Consider the following 27496-nt stretch of genomic DNA (forward strand, 5'->3'; position numbering starts at 1 on the left):
GTGAAGTGCTTGCTAATCCTTTCTTAAGCCTTGTTAGTATGCTTTTGTTATCTTCCAGTATGGGCAAAATGTCTAACTGGAAGGTCTGTAGCTGCCTACCCATCATCTTTGCCTCCTGTAGATGTCAGGACAGTCCATGGTCCCCAGAAGCATCTTTCTGTAACTTTTCCTTCTGCACATTTTGGTACTGGCACTTTTGCCAAGCATGAAAAAGTGCTATCCTCCTCCCTGACCACACATTCCTCTTTATATTTGGAGAAACACAAAGATTTTCTTTTTTTAATGTTATTTGAAATTTGGATGGTGAAAGTTATCTGTTTCCATGCCTCTTCAGTGAAAGCAGGACACTGAGTTCTTACTGCAGCCTGATACAGCACTTTCATCCCATCCCATCATGCTGTGAACATTTTGCTTCACCAAAGAACAAATTACAACAGCCATGTGGCTGCCTCCAGCTGGTGCAGAAGGATCATCTCACCCTTGGCTGCCCTCAGCACTAAAGGGATGAAAGCTACCACCCTCTGCCATGTTGTGTGTGAGCTGTGACTTGCACCAGGACAGCCTCACAAAAACTGACAGAATTGATGGAAATTACAAACTCAGAAATGCCAAAGCTGAGCAGGAACTGCTAAATAAGAATGAAAGCCTTATTGATTTCATACAATTGTTTCTTTGCGATATTGATTACTGAGCAGTTTTGAGGAAAGTTGGGTGCAGGAGGGAGAAGAGGAAGATATGTGACAGCCATGAGAGACCAGAACCTCTTAAGGACTTTGGAAGTAACACAGAGTAAAAAGGAGGATATTCATGGCACAAAAGCTGTGAGAACCAAAGCTAATGGGCAGCTCTTATTGCAGTGGTCTCTGGGAGCACAACCACGAGAGACTGGGATCTGCAATGATACTGACTCCACGTGGACATACATTCTGAGAGAGAAAAGGTGCCCTGTGCAGTTGTACTTTGAAAGGATGCACAGGCTTTAAGTGTGCCAGCATTTAAGAAGGCACTGAACTGATACCAAATTAAAAAAAAAGAAAAGAAAAAAAAAACAGGAGAAGTTTTTTATAAGCCAGTGGAGATTTCAAAAAACACTTGACAACCACAGTGGTCCTTGGTCTCTCTATTTTATTTATATGACTTCATGGAAATGTCCTAGGTCTGGGGAAAAAAAAAAGAAAAAGCATTATCTGCCATTATCATATATATTCAAACAAACAAACAAACAAACAGCTATTGCACAGGAGGACGATAATGCCAGGAACTGACATCTTCCTTCTTCTCCATTTATCTCAGTAATGCACTCTTAGTCTGGTGACTGTGATATTGAGCATTGTCAGGTTGGGTTTCCACTAATTAATGAAAAACAGGCTGAAAGCACAAAGGATTAATTTGGCCTATTCAATCTGATCACAAACATTTTGAGAATCTGTTTAGATTTTTTTTCTGAAGGGTGTGAGGTAAACCGAGATAAACAACATCTTCTTGCAGCTAGTCAGCCACAAAAGGAACGTGGATTTACCTAATAGGGTCAAAGCTAAGAAAAGCAGAGCATTGTTCCCAAGAGCCAAGCAAGGCTGTTATCTTATGGAGAAAGCTGATACCGGGGCTTTAACAACTTCAGAGCGAGTAAATATCCCCATGGACTTCGGAAGAAAGCTTTGCTCTGCACTGGGAGGGAGTTTTGCATTATCAGTCTCAGGTGCACCTAATGATGCCTCCTGTGTTTCTGGCAGTCACAGGCCCTTTACAAGCCTTTTGCTTTCAGTTTAATATGAAGCATCTGAGTCAGGTTCTCAGCTGGTGAAATCAATGTACTTGGTCAGTGAAGAGAGTGGCAATCTATATTCAGGTCCTACATGTGTAGTATTGAGTGTCTTTGATTAAACTATAATCAGAAACCAGCAAAGAGATAATTGGCATATGTATTACTGCAAAACACGTGTAAAACCTAATACTCCTAGGCTGAGGCTGTAAATATGTAGCTAGGCTGGTGCACTAGCAATGAGTGAATAGCTTGCTTCAAGAAAAGGTACACACTGGCTTGATTACATGTTATGCTCATCAATAAAAGGTCAAAACAATTGAATCAATATTTTATGGTGCTGTTGTAAACTGTAGTTATAGCATATTAGATTATGAATGGCTGACAAATTTAAAAGCATGTAACTGAATAAAAATCTGAGTAACTGTTATGTGTGCAATTTAGAAACAGTTATACCTTCCAATTGAGAGGATTTGTTTCTAATTAATTTAAAAGCTGTTTATTTCAATCCTAGGCAGGCAGTATTTAAATACAACAACAAGTCACCTGGGAGTTTCATCTAATGCACTTTGTGGGAAGCTGTTATACTGCTCTAAAATAAATCCCACATGAAGGAACAATACTTGCTTCGTTCTAAGAATAGAGCATGCTCTTTTCCTGTTATTTTTTGTTATTTCTTCTTTATTCTAAGGATACAAAAATATTCTTGGCCTAGTTTCTGATGAGGGAACAGTACAAGATGCAGAGCCACAGCAAGTTCCTGTTTGTTTTATTGCCTGCATATCCTTAACCGTCCATTGGCAGCTCCCACTGGGGAGGGATGTCATGTATGCACTGAACGAAAAGGGAGCCTTAGCAAGAGGAGCATATGGTGCCAATAAGGCAGGGAGGTGCACAGGGACAGGCAGTGTGCTGTTGAGCAACATTTTCAGACTTAAGTTACTGGTCTATAGAATTTCTGGAAATTGTAAGGTCATGGCTCTGTTTTCTTGTGGGAACATTTGAAATGGACTTGCTGAGATCTTTCTAAAAACAGTTATGAGATTTGTGGTGTTACAGAAGTTGCCAAAACCCTGTCCCTAAAATAGTCATAGGACTGTGGAATCATTGAGCAGCTTATGTAGGAAGGGATCTTAAAGATCATGTAGTTCCAACACCCTGCCTTTGGGGGGTCACTGATTTTTTTTCCTTGCTTGGTAGGGTGGTGTGGTAAAAAATAACATCCTGATAATTAATTTTTTGTTAAATTAAAAATGCGTTCAATTTTTTTTTGCATAGTGAAAGGGTATGGAAAAACTTCTTGATTTCATGTCAATCCATTCTTTACCAGCAGCATATTACTCTCATTCTTTTCCTTCCTATCTCTCAATTTTCTCCCTTCTATTTTTTTTTTTCCCCCCAATTTCTTCTGATCTTCTCGTTTCCTGTTTGCAGGCATTGTGGTGACAGACAGATATGCAACTCATCCTGGATCATCTCAGGATCAAACTAGGCCAAAGAAAAACCAGGCACACTGGTGCTTGTTGGCACTGGTATTTCTCTCTCCGTTTGTAATTCCCTGGGTAGGTTATGAATCTTTGTTAGGTTTCCAATGAAAAAAGCCACAAAAACAACACAAAATATGACTATTCTTAGCTATTCTGATGGTCTGGGCCAGATTTGCCATTGAGACTCAGGCAAGGTTTGTCTAATAAGTCTGAGTAAGGAGTCAGCAATTACCAGTTCCATAACTCTCCCCTGTTTAGCATGTAGCCAATGGACAAATTAGCTCCTTGCAAACTGAGGGAAGCCAATGCCTTTATTTCATTTTCCCCTGGCTTAGCTGTAAAGTTAGCCTCACATAAGTCTCCCTGGTTCTCAACTGCGTGCTAATGAGGTGCTTATTGAGTATTTCTTCCTTTCCTGGAGGAAGAGCAGGACCCAGCATTGCTCACAACAGTTGATACTTCTCCATTTCACCCTTCTCTTAGCCCAGGTACAGCTAGAGGCTGCTGCATGGCCCACAGCATAATCCCCAGAAATAGCACAAAGCAGTAGGTGAAGTCAGGAGCTCACTGGTGCGTTTTGTGGCACTTCCATCATGTTTCAGGACAACCAAACCTGAGTCTAGAGAAGAATGGCTTTGTATCAGAACTGGCGAGCAAGGAATGTTATGGTCCTGGCTCATGGAAGTGTTTGCTATGCAGTCAATTCCTATTTATGGGGAATAAATGAAGCAATTTAGATAACAGAAGAATGAGGCGAAGCCTCATTTGTTTCTCTTTTTCCTACATAAAAATAGTTCCCCTGCCTCCTAACACACTTATTTCTGTATATCTCTGTATTTTCCTGTTTGTTGTGCCTCTCAGCAGACACTTCACACTGTGCATTTTTAGATTGATGTGTTGCTAAGCAAGGGGAGATGATTTCCTGTAAAAAAATGATAAATCCCATGGAAAACTGAGGTCCACGCTCTGGGTGAAAACCTTTTGTATTCTGACTGCTGCCTGAAATATAAGTGCAACAGTTCATCAGGTTTTAGGATGCCTGGGCTCTAATATGTTGGATAGCTGGTGGTGCTGGGGTTATTGAGAAGTTACGTGCTATCTTCAGCAGCACATAGAATAGGTAAGTCCTCCATAAACCACAGCTGCACTAAATTGGGTGAGGCCATTTCAGGTTGAACCACATGCCTTGGGGTGAATCCAGAAGAAATCACTGTCAGTGATCAAACACTGATATATTGACATGCCCCCTGATCTTGCTGTAATTTGAGTCATTTATGAGTCTTTACTTAGCAGAGACTTAGAACCACGCACACTTCAAGCCTGAATTATCTTTCTGCCTGCAGAGCAGGTGGCCAGACAGCGCTCAGGTGGGGATTATTGCTGCTGACCGTGTTAGAAGGCTTGCTCTGCACCTGCCTCCTCCTTGTAACAAGCACACAGATAAAGAGAATCCGGTTCCCTGGCACTGCCAACCAACTCCTCCAATCTTTCAAAAACAAATACTCAGCCTTGACTGTAAAATAAAATAGAAAATAAGAGTTACAACTACCTTCTATTGACTGTTGATTGACCTGAGCACTCTCCAACAGTGAACATAAAAGATTAGATATCACTTTCCATACAGGTGTTTAAGCAAATGATTTTTCTTCTTACCAGGAGGCTGAATTGTTCAAATTCTGGAAAATGTCTGCGTGCAGCTTTGCAAGTGTACTTAGCAACAGGGAAGTATTGCCTTATGCCTTCAAAGGTGTGATTTACGATGCCCTGTGCAATGTTTCTAAAATCTAGAGTTTTGTTAAAGCTTAGCAGTATGCACTAAAAGGAGATCTCTGACATTGTGCCTGTATTTACAGGGCAAATACAGAACAGACTTCCTGTGAACTGAAATGAATTACTCAAAGTGAACTCACATAGGAAACAGACAGCACTATCAATGGAAGAAAAGTCAGGTTCTTCTCCTTAAAGACTAGAACAAGTCAAGAGAAACTCCAACACATTTCAAGTTCCATGTGGTAAAACGATCCTGAGGAGATAAGAGTGAAAATAGTTTCTGCTCAGAGGGAATGTATAGAGTTTATCATAAGAAAACAGCATTGGCTCTTGTGTGTAGTTTTGAAGCCCAAATTCAATAATGATCTTCCATAAAAGGCTATGAAAATAACAACTAAATAAATTATATGGAGAAGGAGTGCCTCTTTCTTGCAAGAGAAATTTCCTGAAGCATCAAAATTGTTGAACATGCTATAAAAAAATTTTAAAAGACCAATTTTCAACAAGCACAGGTCATTCCATTCAGTAAAGACTGTTCTATATTCTTCACATCTAAGTCCAACAGTGATTTCTGGCTCCTTTCTTTAATGGCTTGCTGTTCTTCAAAACACCAAGCTTCTCAATTTTCCCTTCTGTGCTATTGAAAGCAATTTTTGGCAAGATTTAGGGACAAAATTTATGTCCTGTAGTGATGGATCACCATTGAACAGATACTACTGCAGGTGAATTGCAATGCTAGATAAATTTTCCTTGAACAAATAAGGATTTCTAAACTGGCACTTAAGAACTAATGGGAGGAGGAAAAAAAAAGAACAAAAAGATGGGCTCAGCTTCAGTTCTCAGCATCAAAGGGAAAGAAGATGGTTTCTTAATAAGTGGTAATCCTATAAAAGACTCATCTTTGCTGATATACATCAATAAAGAGGAAGAACAATTCTGTCCCTTTGCTTCTTGCTGCAAGAAAGTGTTATTTCAGAGGCTAACTGTTCTAATTTGAAAGCACTTGTTCATCGAACACTTGAAAGAAAGAAATATGCTGTGTAGAGATTGCTGTCTGGACAAAGACAGCATATTTTACTAATTGAGACAGTTTGTTAGCAGGATGCTGCTGCTGTGATGTAGATGCTTGTGGCTACTTTACATCAAGAAGAAAGTTACCCTTTACTTTGCCAATGTGTTCCCGTAGTGCTCATTGATACAGAGCTGCTAATGAAGACACAGTTGTGCTTTTGTTGTTGTTGTTTCAGGGAACAGCATTGCAATGATCAGTGTGCACTGGGAAGCTATTAAATGTATAGTGATGAACACAAGAATAGGTCCGTACTGCCTGTTGAGGATCTCAACAAGGTGGTACTTGGGGCCTGCCAGATCTGCATGGACAGATGTGAGATGGATCTGGGTCAGGTGTGAGCTATGAAGAGCTAGTCCCAGGGCTCCTGCCTGTGCCTGGCTCTTTGCTGCTTCCATGCATGTATGCAGGGTTGAGGTGAGTGGGCACACACACATACATCATGGCTGGTATGGCAAACAATTTGCAGTATAAAGACAGTAATGTGATCTGGTCCTTTTTTTCAGTTTCATTTCAGACAGCTCTATCTAAAATTACATTTCCTCTTTTTCATGCAGTCACTTTCTATCTTCATTTGGGGAAAAAATTTCCACTTCTTCATTGGATTTTTTTTCCTAAAAGGATTAATCTTTTTCTCAGTTATTTTGAAAATGCTTTTCTATGATTTTTCTTTCTGTGGCCAGTTTCTAAGCTAATGGTTTGGGCTGGGAGATGATCATTTAAGACTTGACACCTCTTGGTTTCAATATTCCTTTTCTAGCAAGTTCTACAAATTACAACCACTCATCCACCCTGAAGAGGAAAAGATTAAAGTCTTTTCTGGAGTTCACTGCAGGATCTATATTCATCAAAACAGAAATGTTTTTATTATTATCTGTTTTATCAAAACAAACATCTTAATTATTTCATGAGGACCAGGTGTGCCCTTTGGCCCATCCTAATGTGGTACTGAGTTTTATTTTGTACATAATACCTGTAGGACACTGTTAGCACCAGTCTGTAGTTTTGTGATTTGTTTTAATTGCCAGTGATTTATCTAAGTAGGAATAGATTGGCTGGAATTGCTTATAACATTTTCCACACTTCAGGCTGTAATATTCAGGATGATTGCTTCCAGCCAGGATCACACATATGAACCTGGAGGATCAAGCTGTAATTTAGTGCCCTGTGTGTTGGGCAACTACAAGGTCTGCTCTTGTTTTTTGGATATGTCGCACTCTGTATCACTAGCCAGATCTTCACTAGAGTGAGTTTGTTCACACACCTCTCCATTGGCTGTGGGAGATGTGTGTTCAGTTCCTCCCTCCAATAATGCAGAGTGATATCTGCCTTTTCAGTTTCTCACATTTCTGCCAACCATCATAACCTTAGACTAGTCTAAGGTGGCTCTGCATCAGTGGACAGGGGCTGCAGTCCCAATTGCACTGTACACCCATGTGCTGCAGCAGAGAGGAGGAGATAAGCTACTTAAGGGATTGGGCTCCTGCAAACTTGCTTCCTCTCTGGGCCAAGGCCAGCTTGGGCTTTCCAAGTTCACATTGCAGCCGTTGTTGTCCAGCTCAGTGCTGCCTGCATTCAGACCCTGTGGGAATGTCATGCATTAGACCCAAAGGATAGGTGATAGTCACAACCTTAAAACAAAAATGTATTTCAAAGGCAGTGCCTATCTGGTATTGTGTTTGTCATGTAGGACTATTTCAGAGAAATCTAAACGGCTTCAATCAGTACTAAATGATAGGAGCAAATAAAGTGTCTTTTCCTGCTTCAAACTATCTCAAACAACAAATGAAAAGCAAGAAAGGGGAGGAACAGTGGAGAGTCTTATCATCTACATGCTTGGCTAAGCCTCAGACAGGGTGAGAGAGATCAGGGCTGTATTGTCAGGGAGTTCAGTGAAAAGACATCCTGTTGGCTCTGAACTTGCTAGTCCAATCCTGTGTGTGTGCTGACAGAGTTCTGAGCCCAAGCAAATATGCCTGGCTGAGAGGAAAAGCCTGTGTGTGTGTCAGGCTGATAAAACTGCTGATCCTGCTGCAAGTGCATCTGCATGGCAGAGTGCTCCTCCATGCAACTGGACAGCCCCTGTGAGTCCATGTTCCCTTGGGCTAGGTCCTGTTTCAGACTGGCTGGGAGAATGGGCAGTGTGTTATACAAAACTTCTTTTCTCCCACCTTGTGTCTGTTTAAATGTTAGATCCAGATTTTTTTTTTTTTCCTGGCATATTTATGTTTATTTCCCATAAGAATTACTAATTAAAGTGTTTCTGGAGATGTTTATGGATGGAAAAACAACACAGAGCACCACAAAGTGTCACATGGACTTTGGAAAAGTTCATGCTCTGCACAGTTCACCCACAGAGGCCCCAAATACCATTTCTCTTAGCCATGCTGCAAAATTCTCAGAGGACTGACCAGACATAACATCTGAGAATCACAGCATAGCTCTACATTCAGGCCTGCAGCCATTGTCCTACATAGCTCAGGTGCTGGCCAGGTGAGTTTTGCAGCACAGAATCCAAAAATCTGTTGCTTCTGGTGACAGGAAAGGTGCTGTTGAGACAGAAGAGAGTGTCAGTATAGTTAATCAATAACCATAGTGACTAAGTGAGCTTTTGATGTGGGAGACATTAGATTAAATTTTGTGGCTGAAATCTGTGAACCTTGCTCTTCCTTTAGACCTGTGTACTGTTAGTATAGCATAGAACCAGTCACTCTCAATTTGTTGATGCCTGTCTACCAGCTGTGGAGCTGTGTCATCCTGTGTCATCCTTCTTATACATATGAATTTACCTTTCTAGCCATCACCAGAAGGTTCATCTTATTGTCTCTTGCTACTGAAAGAGAATTCTTGGTCTTCCATGACCAAGAATTGAGCACTGCAACTTGGTAAACCTCATCTATCACATCCAGACAACACAGAGTGCTTTTCCATTCCATTACATCAAGAATCACAACTGCATTCACCTGGAAGTTAGGGTTACAGTATCATATCAGGCAGGCCATCAGTTTTTAAATCTTCACTCGCAAAGGAGGCTGCTATTCTGTGGCTTCATGCTGGTGCACCTTGGGACACAATTTCTGTAGCTTGTTCAGCCCTGCTGAGCACAACAAACTGGACATAAGAAGGCATTATAAGTACTGGGTGAATGCTCATGTCTTTGCTGTCCATTGGAACAGTGTTAAAACTTCTCATGACACGTTTAGGTATAAGTACGGTTTCCAGGTACAAAAGTGGTCTGAAGTTTTTAAGCCAGGTGATTTTAAAAATGCTCCCTTTGAAACAAAAGGAACTCGGCAAGGATTTTGGCTGATGTATGTGTGATCACTGGAGGATATATCAGCATGACAGTCTCTGGCTCCCGGAGATGGTTCCACGCGTGGGAAACGCGGCTGTGAGAGCACCGGCCAAGGCGCGGTAATACGGGCGCTGTCCGTGGTGCTGCCCCTCCGACCGTGCGGGGCGGGCGTGGGTGAGTGTGGGCTAGGGATGCCACAGTGGGTTGTGCAGGGCTTTGTGCATGTGGACTCACATCTGCTAAAGAACATGCATGCTCACGCAGAAAGGTGGGTAAGTTACAGATTTCTTCCAATTAATTGGCGTTTTGATGACACTTAAAGTCCGCAATTCCTTATCAGCGAATTAATGTCTTCATCACACTCAAAAGCATATATTGCTGTGACAAAGTAGAGTAACTAAAATTGCAAACAGCACCAAAAATGGCAACACCTTTGTTTATCGCAATAGCAGCCCTCTGAACAAGTGAAAACATCTAGTTCTATTATTCATTTAAAAAATTTAAATAAATTTTGTATCTTGTCACCATCAACACAAAGAACTCTCATTTCAAATTTGGAAGTTTCTTACAGGTCTGCAGTTTTTGAACCTACCACAAGGCTGAGAAGCCAGTGTGATCTTCAAGAAACAATACAAGTTACAATTACCTTTATATACATCTATTCCCATGGTTAGAAGTGCTACAGAGAACATAAATGTGAAAGACTACTTTAACATAAACTGAAATATTTTAGAGGCCTTCCAATTATTCTGGTGAACACTTTTTTTCTCTACTTGATGGTGGTCCATTAGTCATTATGGTCATTATGGTTATTTCAGTCAGATAATAGAAATGCTGCTAGTTGTTTACTATCTTGTTGGGAAAAACATAAATGACAACTTCCACAAAAACACATTTTATTATTTGCTGCCAAGTTTTATTCATTCCTGTGAGTGCAGGTACAGACACTTGCGTCATCAGTAGCCTAGGCATGGGACTACATATTTAAACTGTTTCTGGGATTTCAAAGAAACCATCCAGCAAGGGGAACTTGGCAAAGATGTTCAGCAAAATCCATCCCATAACTGATGAGGTGTGTCCCATTGCTGCACTCCATCTCTGGGTAGCATTTCTTCTGTTGTTCACCATTTAGAATCTGAATTGGACAAATGCAGCCTGCTCCCTGATCTGTGTTGCTGGTGGCAGGCACCTCTTGACACCCATGGTGCTACTCTGTTGTGACCAGCTAACCTGGGAAAAATAAGCTTTATCACAGGAACCGTTTCACTGACTGCAGAATATCCCCCCACCTTGTATGAAAGTGCTATTTTTGGTCTTAAATTCCATCACTCCTTGGGGTGATGGGAGGGTTTTTCATGGATAACTCATATTTCATGACATTCATTTACAAGATCACAGAGTTACCCAAATGTAATCATGGCTAAGTCACAGTGTGGAGCCATAACCCTTCTGCTGTGCCTCCCCTTGTGTTTTGATGGTGTGCTGCGAGACACCAATCCATTTCAGAGGATTCCAATGCAGAGAAATGAAAGGACTGTTTTGGTTTGCAGGATGTCAACAGCAGCTGTTCCAGCTCTGGAGCACCATGCAGGCAGCTGCTGGTGGGCTTTGCGCTCACTTAGGACTTGGGGATGCTGTTCTCATTGCCTTGCTGTGCTCTTGGTTTGAACTCTTCAGTGTCTGTTTGCTGACCTTTGTGTACTTATCATCCTCTTATCTCAGTGAAAGGGACAAGTAGTTCTTGCCCCTTTGTTTCAGAAAACGCTTCATTGTCTACACAGTTTTCTAACTCAAAATAGATAAGGAAATCATTTAATCATTATTTGTTAGTTTGGCTTGTCGTTAATAGGGATCTAGGGCAGCTGCTTGCAGCTCTCAGCTTCCTTAGAAAACCTTGGGCCTTAAATACTGAAGTAATGTCTCAGAGAGGGCAGAGAATGAGGACGCACTTTGCTCTCTGTGACTGGTGAGGTTAACAAGTGAATGTATAATGTGTTGCCTAATGACAAGAAAATATATCCATGATCAATTATCCTTCAGTTTCATCACTTTGCTAATAGGTCATGTTGAATTTATGGCACCATCAAATGATATATATGACCAAAACTGGGGATTTGATCTCTCAGGGAATGGGACCCAAGCCTACATCCAGGCTTTCAAGAGCAGAGGTGTCTGAGGGGAGGTTTAATCCTACTGTCCTCCTTAGCAGATTCATGCTGCTAGTCCGGAAATAAATATAAGATGTGAGGGGTATTATACACCATTAAGAAAAATCTAATTTACAGCGTTTCTTTGCCAGACTGATTCCCAGTCTAATACTTTCTCCAATACCACCCCCACAATGCAAAATGGGTGATTATCCCTACTTTGCAGGTAGAATCTGAAGTATAATGAAGCAAAGTGTAAGGCCAAATGGCGAGCCGAGGACCCAGCAACTTGGCTTTTACAGCTTTCCTGTCACTGTATCACACCTCTGTGCATGCAGGCAAGGTGCCCAGCTTCACCTGTATCCATTCTAGAAAAAGATTTCATCAAAGGTTGATGATCAGGATATGGGAGGTGAATAGCACTTTCCACAAAAGTATCTTTGTTGAAATAAATACCTCTCTGTGAATCAGACTGACAGCAGGAAAGCAGCTGAAGATACGGTCTGAAGCCTCAGCCCTGCAGGACTGTTACAAATATTACTGTCCCGACCTAATGAGCTACCACTGATCCTAAACAATGTCTGGGACAAAAGACTAGAGGGAGATTGGCTGCCCTTACCCTGCTGCCAGCAGACTTCTGACAACCCATTAAGGTTATAGCTATTCAGGCCTGTTCAGACAGCCCCTTTTTTTTTCTATTTTTTTTTTTCCTTCTTCCTAATAACTCCCAGCTAATGAGCAGACAGTGTTATTTTTATTTTGCACAAGGAATGTGAAGATAAATAGGAGTATGTGCAGGCTCTGGAAATGAAGTGAGGTGGCTGTGAAGCCCTCCTTGCAGAGATGCGAGGTGCATCGTGCTAGCCGAGGGAGAGCAGCCCTGCCCTCTGCTTCCCCAGCTTTACAGAAATGAGCAGGGGAGAGGAGACTACGCCAAGACACAGCTTGGCATGTGCCTTGGGCTGCCGGCGCGCCTCGGCTGCTGCCCTCGCCGTGTGCCTCCCTCCAGTCCCACCGCCAGCATCGCAGAAGGCGCCCGTCTCCAGCCCTGTGCCCCCCTTCACTCATGCTTTACTAAGTGATTGGAGTTGCCCTCTTCCTTTTGCGCCTTCCCACCTCCTTCAAGCTCCCTCTTCAGCGACAAGCAGCATCACTAATTGCTTTTTAGGGTCTCTTTTCTGCTCTGTGTTCAAAATTCACGAGGCATTCCCTGGCCCCATTATTCTCCTTTCTGAACCTTTTCAGCCTCTTTTACAAACTTAGCACTTTCTGTGCTTCTCTTAGCCTTTGCAAAAACAAAAACCACAAAACTTTGGATTTTTTTTTTTTTTTTTTATTTTTGGCAAGAAGGCCTCCTCCCTCCCTCCACACCCCCTCCCCACCAGAAAAGCACACGCACGGGCCCGCCTCCCATTGAATGGGGGGCTTTGTGCGGGGAATTTCCGGAACACAGCCCAGGGCTGGAGGCGCAGTGTGAGTGGAGGGGCTTTGGGCAAGGAGCCTCCCTTAAGCCCACCCCATTACCACGGTCACTGTTTGCCCTGGGCTCTCTAAAAGGACTATTGTTGCCTGTTGCCAGGTATTCCCTAGCAACACTTAAGCCAAGCTGCCTCCTCTATTTATGGCAGAAACTTTTCAATGGTCTCCAAAACACGTGCTTGTCAACTCAGGAGAATACCTTCAAACAGACACAGAAGGGAAAAAATAATCCCAAGCGCTTGCTTTGGTTGAAATATGTGTGTTGGGGGTGTTTTTCGATTTCTTGTCATTTACCTTGGATCAGAAACCCAAGCAATTACAATTTGAAAAAAAAATCCCTCCCCATCACCCCCTCCCAGCCCCAGTCCCCTGCACTGCCCAGCCTTCCTACTAGCAGGTGGGTTGAGGGACTGTTATTGGATGGAGGAGCTTTTGCTACATTTGGAAACTTTTTGCACAAAAGATTCCTTCACTGTTTTAAGACAGATTTTGGTTTCTTTGTGTGTACCAGAGCCCTTACAAGAACTACCCTACTTGTTGTGTTGGCCGCTGGTGAATGGCCTTCTACCAAGGGGAGTGTAGGGTCAGAGAGAGGGGCAATTGTGCGCCTTTACAGCATGGGTGTAGCACCACTGAAATAGATCACCAATCAGTTGAGATAATCACTTGAAGTGGATGTGGAGTTTGAAGGCACATCCATGCATTTATTCCAGGAAGGACATACTTTCATGCTTGCCTTTCCAGAATCAGTTTGTCAGCTATAGACAGCAATCCAGTCAAGTTCAAGGAAGAAAACAGGTCGCTGCATCTCCAAAGGCCGCATTCATATTTTGGTGACTGAGTGTAATGAAGTGACAGAAAAGCTCTTTAAGGCAACTTGCTCTTGGTAGAAACAGTCTTTACTGTTTGTGCAGATATCACATCAAGGACTTTAGCATAGGCTGGTTGTTGTCAACTACATTTTATTACTTTTTTACATATCACAGTCACCAGTGGGGAAAATCTTACCAGATAGCAGGAAAACTGAAGGTATGACAGGATTTATGAAGGCAGTTGAAGTAGCATGGTACCCAACTAGCAGTGAATTTCAATGGAAAGTGAGTGTCTCTCAGCTGCCCATTCATATACTCATGCTGGCAGTGGATGTAGATCTGCTATCACGAAGGATAACGCACTGCTGCAGCATTAGCACCATGTCCAGACTAATAATCTGTAGTCTTCCCATCTGCAAATTTATACTAGTTTTCCTGACACGTCCTTTAAAGCTTCAGTACATCAGCATGACATCCTGGCTTTCAAAGCAATTGGTTCTAAGTTACTATTGCCTCATTTTTGATGGACTTCTGTCCACTGTGGCTAGTTCCCACATTTTCTTTCCATCTGTTAGATTTTTTTTACTCATTCCCTGCATCCCTCTTCATCATCAGTCCCTCATTCATTGAGTTTTGTTCTTGATTCCATCCCATCAGTCTCTCTTCTCACCTATTTTTTTCCAAACTCTCACTTCACTGTTTCTGACATCATTTCATCCCTGAGTAATTTCTCCTTTTAAACACTTAGCTTCTTTCCTTTTTGAGTGTTCTTTTTGGCTTTCCAGTCCATCAAGCTTGCCGTTTTGTTATCATGAGTCTTTTCTGTCTCCCATCCACATCTTCCCTATTATTTAATCTTGTGAGCTTCATATATCCAAAGCTGCCTTTCTGACTATGGCTCAAACCTTCTCTAAGGCCTGTCTGCATCTGCTTTGTTGTCATATTTTACTATTTACTATTACCACTGTAACCTAAGGAATTCACAATTTGTAACAATAGAATAAAAACAGAATAAATTACATGATTTTGAAGAAGAACTGGGGGACTTGTTTCTCAGCTGTAGCCTCCAAGCTGTTGAGTGATTCTCTTTTATGACCTGTAACTATGGAAGCTGCTCAATCAAGTAGTGTCATTTTATTCCAAAATGACAAGCACATTTTGCAGTGGTAGTACATTTTTTCCTAGGCGTGTGTGTAGATGTCTCCATAGAAAGAAAATATAATATACCCACCTGTCTGCAACCAGCCCTGATGCTTCTGCATCCCTGTCTGACACAGGGCAGCCTGTGCTCTCAGCTCAGCCTTCATAAACTCAGTTTTGTTTCTGTTTTATAGAAGTACTGTAATTAGAAGATGCTGCATTTCCTGTGTTAACATATTCCCCTGCAGAGCTTGACATTAGAGTGAATGTAAATGGTTTCATGAAGTGCAAGATTAGGGCTGTTTAAATAATTGTTGTAATTGAAAATATGTGTATTATTATGTCTCAAGATGTTTTAGATTAGATTAATGAAGTTCACATCTGGAGGAGCAGACATTAACCCTTTACGTGATCCTGATCCCTTAACTAGGTAACAGTTAGAAATCTGAAGCTCAGATTTCCAGTTTAGCTCTCATAACCCAAATTTTCTTAGCTTAGAAAAATATTTTTACTTACTCCATGATACTTTTCCTATTACTGTGTGTGGCCTAATGCAAATACAGCAAAAACTGTCAACCAGTTTGATATTTGAAAATCTGGACAGATAGCTTCTGTTAAGACCTATAGACTACACAAGACCTAATAGAGACTCATCTTGCCCTGAATTTAGTTAGCAAGCAGAATAACAATCATTTGAAGGGTAAACTTTTAATTTCTGGGACATATATGGTTGGACTTTTCCACACAGGCAGTGTGAAAAAAGGGTGTTCCTATTCCTTAAGACATCTCTCACAAGTTCTTCACTATTTTAGTCCCATGATCACATTTTACCTACCTATGGCACATAAAACTTAAAACGAGGCATGGAAGAAATGGATTCCCTCCAGAGGAACTGACTAATTGTTCAATAAATTTTATAAACAAGGGTTAACTTCTAGCTCCTATTTTTGCAATTGTCTGATAGGCATTGTAAATAAGTTTCTGTAAATGGAACAAAAAATGTTTTTTTGGAGGAGAGATACAGCTCTGGACAAGGGGTTCTACTGAGGACACTTTTCTTCAGAAATAGTTTGATCAGCCCTGTTTGTCTCAAATTGTCTACTAATGACTTCCAAAATAACCCATGGAAATGCTTTCTGCAACTGCCAACCACAGTTTGGAGGGGAAAAAAAAAAAAAAAAAAAAAAAAAAAAAAAAAAAAAAGCATAATTATTGCACTAGTTCAGATATTTCATGTACATATGTACTAGTGATTAAAGTAAGGTGATTCTGGGACAGATTTTTCGCTTCCTGGTGAAATTCATACTTTTCTCATTGCACTGTAGAAAATTTTGCTTTTGTCCACATTCCTAAAGCTTTAGTACTTTTACCTAAACTCACCTTTTCCCTCATAGAGGGAAAGGGTTGGCTTAAGTCATTCACAGAGTCCAAAACACATTAGCATGTGCCTTGCAGCTGTGTTTTTAAAAACCTTGAACATTCTTTTTTTTGTTTGTTTGTTTTGGGTTTTTTTGTTTGTTTGTTTGTTTTATTTTGACATGCAATTTGTGAGCATACAGATGAGTAATAAACAGCCTTGCTGACTTGCTTGCTCTGTGAGCAGTGCTAAGACATACAAGGAAAGGTAAACTACCAGACCTGACCACTTCCATTCTTGTCACTGACTTCTTTAAAACTTGAGCCCTGCCACTCCAGAAGTGCTGAGCCATCACTCAAGACCAGCGTATTTTCCTCCTGGGACACATGAAGTATAAAAATTAGCCAAGATCAAAGTTGGAGCAATTCCTATTCCTCCTTTGTTCATTTTTGGAACGTAAACTCTGTCTACCAGTTACATTTAATATGTATGCGAACTGATGGTGACCTTGGTATGACATGTCCCTATAGACATAGCCTCTTTCATACTACTGAGTCACCTAGTTTCAAAGAGAATGCCTACTTCTCTATGTTTTCCATCCTTACGGGTGTTTCACACTGAGCAGTATGCAGATATATGCATACACAAGCACTGCCTGGGACATTACAGTTTATAAAAATGCCTTGGGAGGAGAATTTGAAGGAAGGAAAGCCTACTGTTCCTGTCAATATTCAATGGTAAAGATTGAGCCACACCTCAGCTGAACATTTTGTAAAGGCTGAAATGGTTTATATAATTTTCCCTTCTTTGTCACATGATCCTGTTCCATTTTGAGACAGAAACACTTCAAAGATCTTGTTCTAGCAGGCTTCCAGTCTGACTAGATTCAAGATACTGTGCTAAGAAATACGATGGATGGATGATTTTCTCATCCATACTCTGCTTCAATTTGTCTATATACATAGTTTTTGTCAAATGTAAAGTTGATCCAGCTCAGATAGCTGGAAATAGGACTGAATTTGCAAAATTCCTTTTCAAAAATTGACTAGTAATTGCAAGTCTTCAGGGTGAGATATCTTGAAAGAGTTTGTTTTACATAAAGTCTTGAAAACCTCCTTCAAGAAAATAAAAGCCTTGAAATGTTCCCTCTTGCATTCAGGCACAGAGGTCTTCACACACTCTTATGACCTCTGAAAATCTCAATCCAAGTCACCTTTAGGCAACAGTTCAGACTGAGGTCAATAAACACAAGGAACTGAGAGCTGATGATCGGTGTGAAATAAGGATGACCTCCTCATGCCTGCCTAGCAGGCGGTTGGCTGTGTCTCAGAAAACACATCCCACATTTCAAACAGCTGCTTCTAGTAGAAAAGCCAAGAAGTTAATTGTTGTACAGACTGTGTGTTTCTCCTCAGTGTTGAGCTTTTCACAGAGGGTAGTTGAGAACTAATGTCAGTGGGAATCCTCATTTTACTGTCATCCTAGTTACTGTTAGTGTGGCTGGGAAGGTACAGAGCAAGCTTCACTCACATACAAGTAACTAAGGATGTTTTAAATTAGAGTTCATTGTTTGTCAACTTCCTTATCCTTTTCAGTATCACCCGCTGGCTCTCAAACAAAATATTTCCTCTGAATTTCCTTCTCTGATTCTTCTTCTTCTGTGTGAAAAGTGCATACTTTTGCTTTGTCCTAACTTTCACAAAGCCAAAGAAGAGGAGTCCTGAGCAGATTTGGAGATGTCATCAATCTGAGAAGACAGGTACTGACCTTCAGAGGCCATGGCATCCGGAGAGTGAATCCTGAGAGGTTTAAGGGCTCCTTGCTGTTGTCCTTCTATCACTCCCTGAGTTGGCAGAACAGGCTGTTTCACAAAGGCCAATGCCCTGCTGAGCTACATGGGAGTCAGCTTTTGCCTCTTTAAGAGGCACTATCTTTCAGCCCCTGACGAGTTCTTGCAGTTCTATGTAACCCCTGCTTCAGGGATGATAACCACAAGTTAGAATAGTACCATTTAAAGGTTGTTGACCCCATCCCTTGCCCTGAAGGCAGCATCAGCTATACAGCCATTCATAGATTAATAGACTTAAGTGCACAGCAGCACTATCGTTGCTGTACAGCAGTGTGCTCACAGTTGATTTTATCTATTTATGTATGTACTGGGGGAAAGGATTAGTTTAAACCTACAAAAGTAGGACCTTTGTGGTGCATTGCTCCAGGTTGGCTCTTGGACTATGGGTGACCCCCTCTGTGCAGAATTATATGCTGATAGAATGTACCCATATCCAGAGGTTTCTGACTCCTTCGCCCACATCAGTAGGAAAGTGTGATGGCTCTGAGAAAGGTTGCTATTGCTTGCAGCTGGATCAGAAAAAGGCTTTCTTCCCAAGCAGCTTGGAGACACTTTGGTCTTAACTCTGGACATAGACTAAAGTGTTCTGTTTTTGCTTCAGCCTGGATATGGATAATCTGTGTCTGATACCATGAAGATATCTCAAAATTAGTGTCTTGGAGCATTAAATATTGGAATAAGAGATGTCCTTCATTATGACAGTACAATTTTATTATGAATGTTCAGCAATAGCACAGTGGAATTTTAGCCTTGATTAGAGCTTCCAGGCACTTCCATAATAGCAGTGATGATTGTGTTAACAATAACAATAATAATAATAATAAAATAATAATAATACAGTGTACAGGATGAGTCTGTTTCGTGCTCCTTCAATTCTCCTTTCCTTAAGTCTGACAAAAAGGAACCTCAGATAGAATGGATCTTTAAATGTGACCACAGTAAAATAATACTAGAACTCCTTTGGTTGATTGATTAGTATGGGCTGCATCTAATAATTAATAATGGAAGAAGAAACATAATGAGATTATACTGTAACCTTTTTCATGAGGTAACTGAAGTCCTTCTGAAAGCCGGACTCCACACATAGCTCTGTCCTCACCTTCCCTGCTCACATTTATTTTTATTGAAAACAATGTCGCAAAAAGGAACCATGGATTTTCTGAAGAGACTCTCATCAGGATCCATGTTTTGAATGAAAAAAAGTTTATAAAATGCTTGTTCTATGAACAGTTTTTGACTGGATGAAGATCCAACTGAAATCTATAGAGAAATCCTCATAACCTATTCCCACATGGAAACTGGAATGAAGACAAAGCTTTTGCTTCAAAATCTGCTTAGATTTTCAGATTTCATTAATGCTGTGGATTTCCAAAGATTAACTTTTCTCTTTCAAACTGCATTAATAGCATTAGGCCTCAATTAATTAGATTCAAAATTTGGAAACAAAGAAAGTATTTTGTCTGTATAATCACTGAGAAGCCATGTAGTGAGATCTTTTCTTACCAGCCTTTTTAATGATTATTTCAGTCCAGAATTATTTTTTAAAGGAACCGCTGAAATCTAGGCTTTGAATTTTGTAAATGAGCCTGCTGCCCAACGCACTTCTCAGCAAGATAAGGGCAGAATGGCATTTGCAGAAATGCTTAGCTATCTCTCTAACAATCCTGCTTGGTTGTGGGCCCCTTGGTAACAGCTTGGCAAATCTGCAAAAGGAATGCGACTATATAGTTTGTGTGTGGATTGTTGAGTCATTATAGCCTCCAAATTGCACAGCAGATCATTAATCATAGGCCAAGATAGGCAATCACTGCAGAAACCTGATGAAAAGGCTCCAGAATAATGCCTGCTAAATCATGTTTAACATGCAGACCTTGCCTGTGCAGATATAGAAAGGGGGAGGTAAGGAAAAAAATCATTCCCCTTTTAGGAAAGAAAACTTCTACTTATCTTTGATTTGCATTCAGCCCTCCCTCAATAGTCCTTAAGCCTGTTATTTAATTCATTTTGGTGCCAGGTCCCATCACAAAGCAAAAACCCTAACCAGGACCTATGCAGTCTATGACCTCCAAACCCCCTGTCTTTTCTTGTCAGTTCTATGTCATTTGTGCAGTTGAACTCCACCAATTTGAAATGCTGACCTCTTCCATAGACAACCTTATTCTCCTTGAGTGAAAGAAAGGGCCAAGGCCTACAGACCACTCAAGCGAGAGATGGCAAGAAAAGAGAAAAGTGGTTGACTCGTAAATCAATTTCCACAGCCCACCCAAAACCCACATGGACAATAACAATGGTATTTTTAAAAAGTTGTGTTGTTGTGGTTTTCTTAATTGAGCTAATTCTCCTTAAAGAAAGTTTTGGGCTAAGTAAAATTATTTGTCCAGGCTGGAAAATTAGACCAGATCCTACTCACAATCCACTTCAAATCAGGGTATACTTTTATCAGACCTCCGTTCCCACGTCATCACAGCAGAAAAGGAGAACAGACATACCAACAGATCTTTGTCCACACTGGGAGAGGTGGTAATATCTAAAGAAAGAGAAATACAAAAAATCTCATATTTCACATCCTATGGGTCTCATTCTTCCCTTGTTACTTACTCAGGAAGACTTGCTCCTCAAGTGGTCTCACTGGATTGAAAGGTTGTGTCTTCACTGCTCTTAAAGAGCAGCTGTAGAAATAGACTAGAGCACATCATGACCATATACCTCCAACCCTACCAGTAGCTTTGAGTTTTTCAGTTCTGGATCTGTCCATGATATTTCCACTGGACTATTGCATCTCTGAATTTCGTACATCCTTAAATGACATTACCATCATTTTCTACATTCCCAACAGGAAACAGCACTCCTCCCAAACTGAGCTTATTTCTCCATCCTTCTCACCAAGGACCACAATCCTTCAGAGCACAGGAAGACCTGCCTCTATTAGTATCTATTAATGGTGGTAAGTCAAACCTTTGCACTGAATATAACAGATGAATCTTTCAAAATTTCCCATTGGCCAGGCTTATTTTATGTGCATCCACAGCTTAATGCTGCATATAACATGTCCATGGAAGAAGAAAATCTTCTGGGAGCTATTGAATTCAATAGCACTGCCTTTGGCTGTCATGATCCTAAAGGATTGCCTGGAAGGTAGTATCACAATATGCTCTTTCTCTTCTTTTTCCCCTCAGCCTTCAACATTGACTCCTTCTGGACTGCTCATACCCACTCCCCAGTTCTGTTTCTCAAAAAACAATCATGTTACAATGTGATCTAAAATCCTTGATACCTTACAAAGAATATTGAGTGTTATGTGTGGTTAAGGAGCTAGGAAAATTACTCCATCAGAAGAGAAATCACTACAATGGCAGATTAACTCCTTCAGTGAACCCGGCCTCTTGCACTGAATTTGCTTCAAATTACAAATGCTGATGGGATGCAGTTGAGGGGAATTTTTCCTCATCCAGCAAAGCAGATGCTTTGAAGGAATTATCCTGTAGAGCCTGCTCCACTGATGTGCCCCCATCGGTCTGCGCCTGCGTGCCCTGTGGCTTACTAGCTCCAAATCCTTGGGCAGAAGGAAGATTTGGAGCTGTTTATACCACTTGACCCTCCATACAGATGACTTTCCATCATCTGGGGCCAGCTGATGCTAAGCAGTAAATTAGATTCAGGGGCATGCCATCTCACTTCTCAATGGTGTTTTAGCATGAGAGCCAGAGTCCATAGAGCAGGGCTCATCACACGCTGCTATAGCAGCTGGAGTTAAGGGGAGTGTCAAGCTCATTACCTTTGATTATATGCCCACCAATGGAGCTAGGTGTGCTGGAGATAGATTTATTGGTAGCCAGCACTTTTGTCTGGGAGTGAAGCACTGTGTTAATCTTCAGACAAGATTCCATGTTATGCAAAAGGAAGAATTCAACAGGAAACAGATGCATGTGGATAAAAATAATCACTGCTTTCACAACTTGCACCTCTAAGTGCAGCAGCATCTGGAGCAGCTGAAAGAACATTTCTTCCCACTCTCTTTTCTACAGGGAAACAAGGCTTATAGCAAGCAGTTTGTGTGTGTCACTCCATGTCAGTGAAATCTTTGTGTGTTACTAAAATACTCAGTAGTAATTTTGTTGGCTTTCTTAATCTTGCTTATCCCAATAAATTAGAGCTGATTTTATTCTAGATTGTATGAAAAAATGCACCAAAACCTGTATTTGACTATATTTATTAGTATTCCAACAAATACTCCCCAAAACTCATCTTGCCATACTATCTGTTTTGGAGTGTGGTGCAGCATTTTTCAATAGTCAGTGTGGTCTACTCGAGAAAAAAAAAAGATCATGCCTTCAAGGGAGGCAAAATGCAAAAACTGTAGGAGAGACGTCAGGCTTTCTGGATAGATAACGTGCATCTTGAATTTGTCCATTAATAGCTAGGTCTTTTGGTAAAACGATTTCAAATGCATGATGACCAAATCAGAAGAACGGGGTATGTAGGCAGTTTCCTGTTGCCTGCTGTTCAAGGTAAACAGGCAAAGTCAAGAATAACCCATTTGCCATTGAAGAAGGGAACTCTGTTGCATAGGATCCTGGAGGACATTAAGCTGTTTCTGAACTTCTGAGCTCATAGAATCATAGAATCATAGAACCATAGAATCATAAGGCTGGAAACGACCTATTAGATCATCTAGTCCAACCGTCTTCACACTGCCACTGCTACCACAAGCTACTAAACCATATCTCGCAGCTCCTCGTCCAGACGCCTCTTGAACACTGCCAGAGATGGCGACTCCACCACCTCCCTGTGCAGCCATTCCAGTGCCTGACCACTCTCTGAGAGAAAAAGTTCTTCCTCATGTCTAACCTAAACCTCCTCTGGTACAACACGGCCATTTCCCTGGGTTCTGTTTGTTGCCTGGGAGAAGAAGCCAAACCCCTCTTCACCACAACCTCCCTCAGGAAGTTGTAGAGTGCAATGAGGTCTTCCCTGAGCCTCTTATTCTCCAGACTAAACAATCCCAGCTCCCTCAGCCACTCCTCATAGGACTTGTGCTCCAGACCCCTCACCAGTTTCGTTGCCCTTCTCTGGACACGCTCCAGGGCCTCAATGTCTTTCCTGTAGTGAGGGGCCCAAAACTGAACACAGTACTCGAGGTGCAGCCTCACCAGTGCTGAGTACAGGGGGATGATCACCTCCCTGCTCCTGCTGGCCACACTATTTCTAATGCAGGCCAGGATGCCATCGGCCCTCTTGGCCCCCCGGGCACACTGTCGGCTAGCTCATCAGTAACTATTAGTTATGGCCACCAAGTTGGTGATGGTGTCCAGTGTGCTGGAGGATAAGGGAGAGTTTGCAGAGCAGGGAGAGGGGAAGGACCTAAGAGAATGCATTGACACTGTAAACCTTGTCTGTCCTGTGTCCCTTGATTCACATTTTATACATTGCTATTAGAAGAAGTAGGTGGAAACTTTACACTGACACATCATTGAGGGAGACAATTTCAACTTCCTGTTTTCTTCAGCAATGAGGTTGCAAGGATAGGTATGAATTGTCTCAATTGCAGCAGCAGGCAGCTATAAGGCATGTATTTAACAGTGATGTTAATAAGGCACATGCTCCCTCCGGGTCGTGTCTCACAGAAGTAGCTGTGCAGTCATGCAGGCCTTGCTTCCTTTCATGCTGTGGTGGCATCTGGCACAGCTAGATCCTTGTTTGGGTTATTTAATTGCTTCTTTGCCTGCCTTATGCAAACTACATTTGTAGCTGGATCTGATGTGGGCTTTCGGGCACTCGGACCCACTACTGTAGTACATTCAATAAGTGCCCTGCTCCATCCTGTAGGCAGTATTTCACACAGTCACCCAGTGACTTTATTCAATTCACTGGTCCCCAGTGTTATTGTCACCCTGCAGAATTTACCAATACAATTTCGCCAAACAAAATTAGTCATTGCAATGTAGGTGTATGGAAGCTGTCCCAATTTGGAAGGATTCATTAAAATTCTCAGAATAGTCTCCTTGTCAGGACTCTTGCCTTCTGTCTGGGAAGTATTTCAACAAGTCTGTCCTACTGTTGTGTTAATTAAACATTGTTCTATTTATAAATGCTCTATTGGTCAGTAGCAGCTCCACACACAGAGAGTGAGAAGGAGCAGTGGTAACTAAAAGGGATGTGCCAAGAAGACAGAATTTGGCCGAGCAGAGAGCCAAGGGACAAGTTCAGCTGAGCAGAATGCTCCTTGTGGACCTGTCATTGTCCTCATCACCTGCCACTGCAGCCGCAGTGGCCTTCTGACAAGCAATTTGGAGGGGGGGAGGAGAGAAGGAGGTTCACTTGCTGCTTCTGTCAGCAGCTATTTTATGTCTGTTTGTTCATACATCATAATCTCTTTGTGGCAATTACCATGGGGTGTTGTTGATGGCAAAAACATATCTTAGGAAAGGAACTACATAGGTGGAAGGATAAAGGCACAAGTGGGTTTTAAAGATGGGCAAGTGCAGCCTGTTCTGGGCTGTAGGAAGCTGGTTTTGGAGGTGTCTGCCTACTTATGCCAATTCACTGTGCTCCTGATTTATTCCTCAGTATCCCTGCTCCGTGTTGGTGCCCCATCCAGCAATGAGTGGCATGGCTGATTGGTGGGGAGTCTCCTTATCTTTCCTGATTACTGTGACTTTCTACTGCTTCTTGTGTTGCATTCTGTGATACTTCAGGTCTATTCCTTCCCCCTTCCTCCTACATTAGGAGGAATCACCAGCATTTTTAAGCATCTTCTACAGGTTCACTGACCTCAGAGGCAGAAGAAGTTGGCCATCATTCTCACCATCATACCCGTAAAAGGTAGGCCCTAAATCTTTGGTGAAGTCCAGGAGAATGTGAGTTCTGAAAGTGAGGACTGTGCCTTTGCCTTGGCTTGCAGGTCTCCACCATTCACCATACTGGTGAGTGTGGTGAAAATGCCTCGATGAAGACTTAACGCAGCAGGGTATTTAACCTAGAAGCTCATTCAAGGTGTAACTCTGAAGCTGCCATGGCCCCAGACAGAACAGAGGGCAAAGAAGTGGAGGAGAACAAAGCAAAAAATTGGCAGAAGAAACAAAGCCCTGCTGGGCTCCTCCATGGGCATTTATGTCTGGAACTTTACCTGAATGCTCAGTTTCAACTTCAAACCGTTGAGCATGCAACATCTGTGAGGATTACGTGAAACTTTTGTGTTCATCTGTGTGACAACACTACCAGTGAGAGAGACATAAGAGAGGCAACTAGGATTATTTGGGTTTTTTGGGGGGCAGTACTGCCAGTTAGACAAGTGTCCTTGCTACACAGGGCCCTCTGCTGGGCAAAACTGCATGAGATGCATCACTGTTACTTCAATGTGTCCCACTGCCTATTCTTGAGCCTCTTGAGTCAGCAGCTCCAGACACAATTTGTGTGGCAAGGAGGAATGCATACAGAAAGTGCTTAGAAACTTCAAACAAGTTTTTGAAGAACTCTCTTCATCTGAACGACTGAAGGCATTATCAGTAAACAAGTGACCTTTTGCTTGTAAACAAACAGTTGGAAATTATCCCCTGTACATTCTGAAACCTATTGCCACTCAATGACTGCACAGTAGTGGATACGGCAAGAACTGCGAGTTCTGTGCCAACTCTTTGTTGGGATATTCTTGGAGATGCAAAAGAGAGGTGCTGAAGCATGTGTTTAGGTCTTACGGACACCTCGCTCTGCTCCACCAGCCTTGTGCAAGCTCTCAGCACAGCAGGGCAGACACCTCGCCGTTCTGTCCCTGATATACAGGACATGGGACTTTGTTCTCCCGTGCTGTCACTCGGGTGGCTTTCAGGAGCACCGCATTCACCTCTCAGAGTGCACACGTGAATTATTGTTTACTCAGTAACAAATCAAACAAATTCCATCTCCTATTCAAAGCAAATCGTAGCGATAAAAGAGAGCTGATTTCCAGTATTATTAACGCTGATGAATGTCTTCCCTTTGCTTGACTGTCTTTATTTCATGTACAGGTGGCTTTTCTTTTTTTTTTTTTCTTTTTTTTTTTTTTTTAGCCATTTAGAAATGTCATCACCACTTAATTAGCAATGCATTGTTACCTGAAAGTAAAAGCAAGCCTATCTTAAGCCATATGGAAGGGGTTTAATCTGTGCTGTCACGGTATAATCCTGCCGAGATGGCTTCCTTTTTAAGTCAAGACTGCATTTCACACTTTACCAATATAGGACTTTTCCTTTCCTGTTCAAGAGTAATAAAGCTCTGCTGTGCAACAAGCGCAAACTGGAGCAGCTCACAGCTCTGACTGACAGCAGAAGGGGAGAGGGGGGAAAGCAGTGCGGCAGTGGGAAAATGGGATGACCCCATCCCAAAAGGAAACTGTGGGCTTTTGTAAAATTAGACCAAATGAGCTTGGGCTTTGCTTCAGGAGGCAGTCACCATCCCTATCACTAAGACCTGGCCTATACATACAGGGCTGGCTATAAGAGTCTTTGCAGTCTTTATTTTTCCTTCCCCAGAGCAACAGGGAATCCCACATAATGGAGTCATAGAATCATATAATCATTTTAATTGGAAGGGGACCCTTAAAGGTTATCTAGACCAACTTCCCAAGAGTTTAACTTCAATCTCCATCAAGGGATTATAAAAGCAGAAAGCAAGAAAGCAATGTGTTGCTGCAAGATGAATGACTAGCAGAAAACCTGGGCAACTTGAATGTGGCAATCACTTGCAGGGCCCACGGGAAGGCTGAAACACATAGCCTGATAGGTCACATTTTCAAAGGAATTTTTCTCCCTAGTATCTTCCAGATAAAACAGAGGACAACATAAAAATGTTTGCCTTGATGTTTTTGGAAAGTGAAGTTTTCTGGAAAAAAGACTATTGTGACTGTCCCTTTCCTGGGGGGTAGGTGAAGAGCACAAACAAGATTGAAAGGTGCTCAGAAAGACTCAAAAGGAAATATGAGTTGTCTTGCCTCCTGTATTGCCAGGGCATTGACATGCACTGGCTCTTCCCATAGAACCTTGCACAAGAGCAGAGTCAGGGTTTCAGTGACCTCTTCTCCATGTCAGCTTTTGCATGTTCTCCCAGTGTCACATACCTGTGGGCACCTGTGAGGAACAGCTAATGGTTTCTGTCTCACATTTCTAATTCACAGGCTAAAATAGACTGAGCCAGGATCAAACTGTATCCAGTACCTACACAGCTTCAACTCAAGACTATGTCTCATCACAAAAAGCAGCTTTCCCTTAGTCACTCCCTTCCTTGCATTTTTACCACTGTCTCCCTCTGTGACTAATATACATACCAGCATAGAGGGAGGAGATCTCAGGAAACTT

General features: G+C 41.8%; 1 long non-coding RNA gene across 1 annotated transcript in view; it reads left to right on the forward strand.

Moving 5' to 3' along the window:
* The window catches only part of LOC149919632 (uncharacterized), a 50307-nt gene extending 29143 nt beyond the window's left edge, over positions 1 to 21164 (forward strand). The window contains exon 3 of the long non-coding RNA XR_016463660.1: positions 21004 to 21164. This is a non-coding gene — a long non-coding RNA (uncharacterized LOC149919632). The remainder of the gene's footprint in view (positions 1 to 21003) is intronic.
* The last annotated feature ends 6332 nt before the right edge of the window (positions 21165 to 27496 follow it).

Source organism: Phasianus colchicus, chromosome 1 (genome assembly GCF_987193195.1).
Source record: "Phasianus colchicus chromosome 1, bPhaCol1.hap1.1, whole genome shotgun sequence".
Lineage (NCBI taxonomy): Eukaryota > Metazoa > Chordata > Aves > Galliformes > Phasianidae > Phasianus > Phasianus colchicus.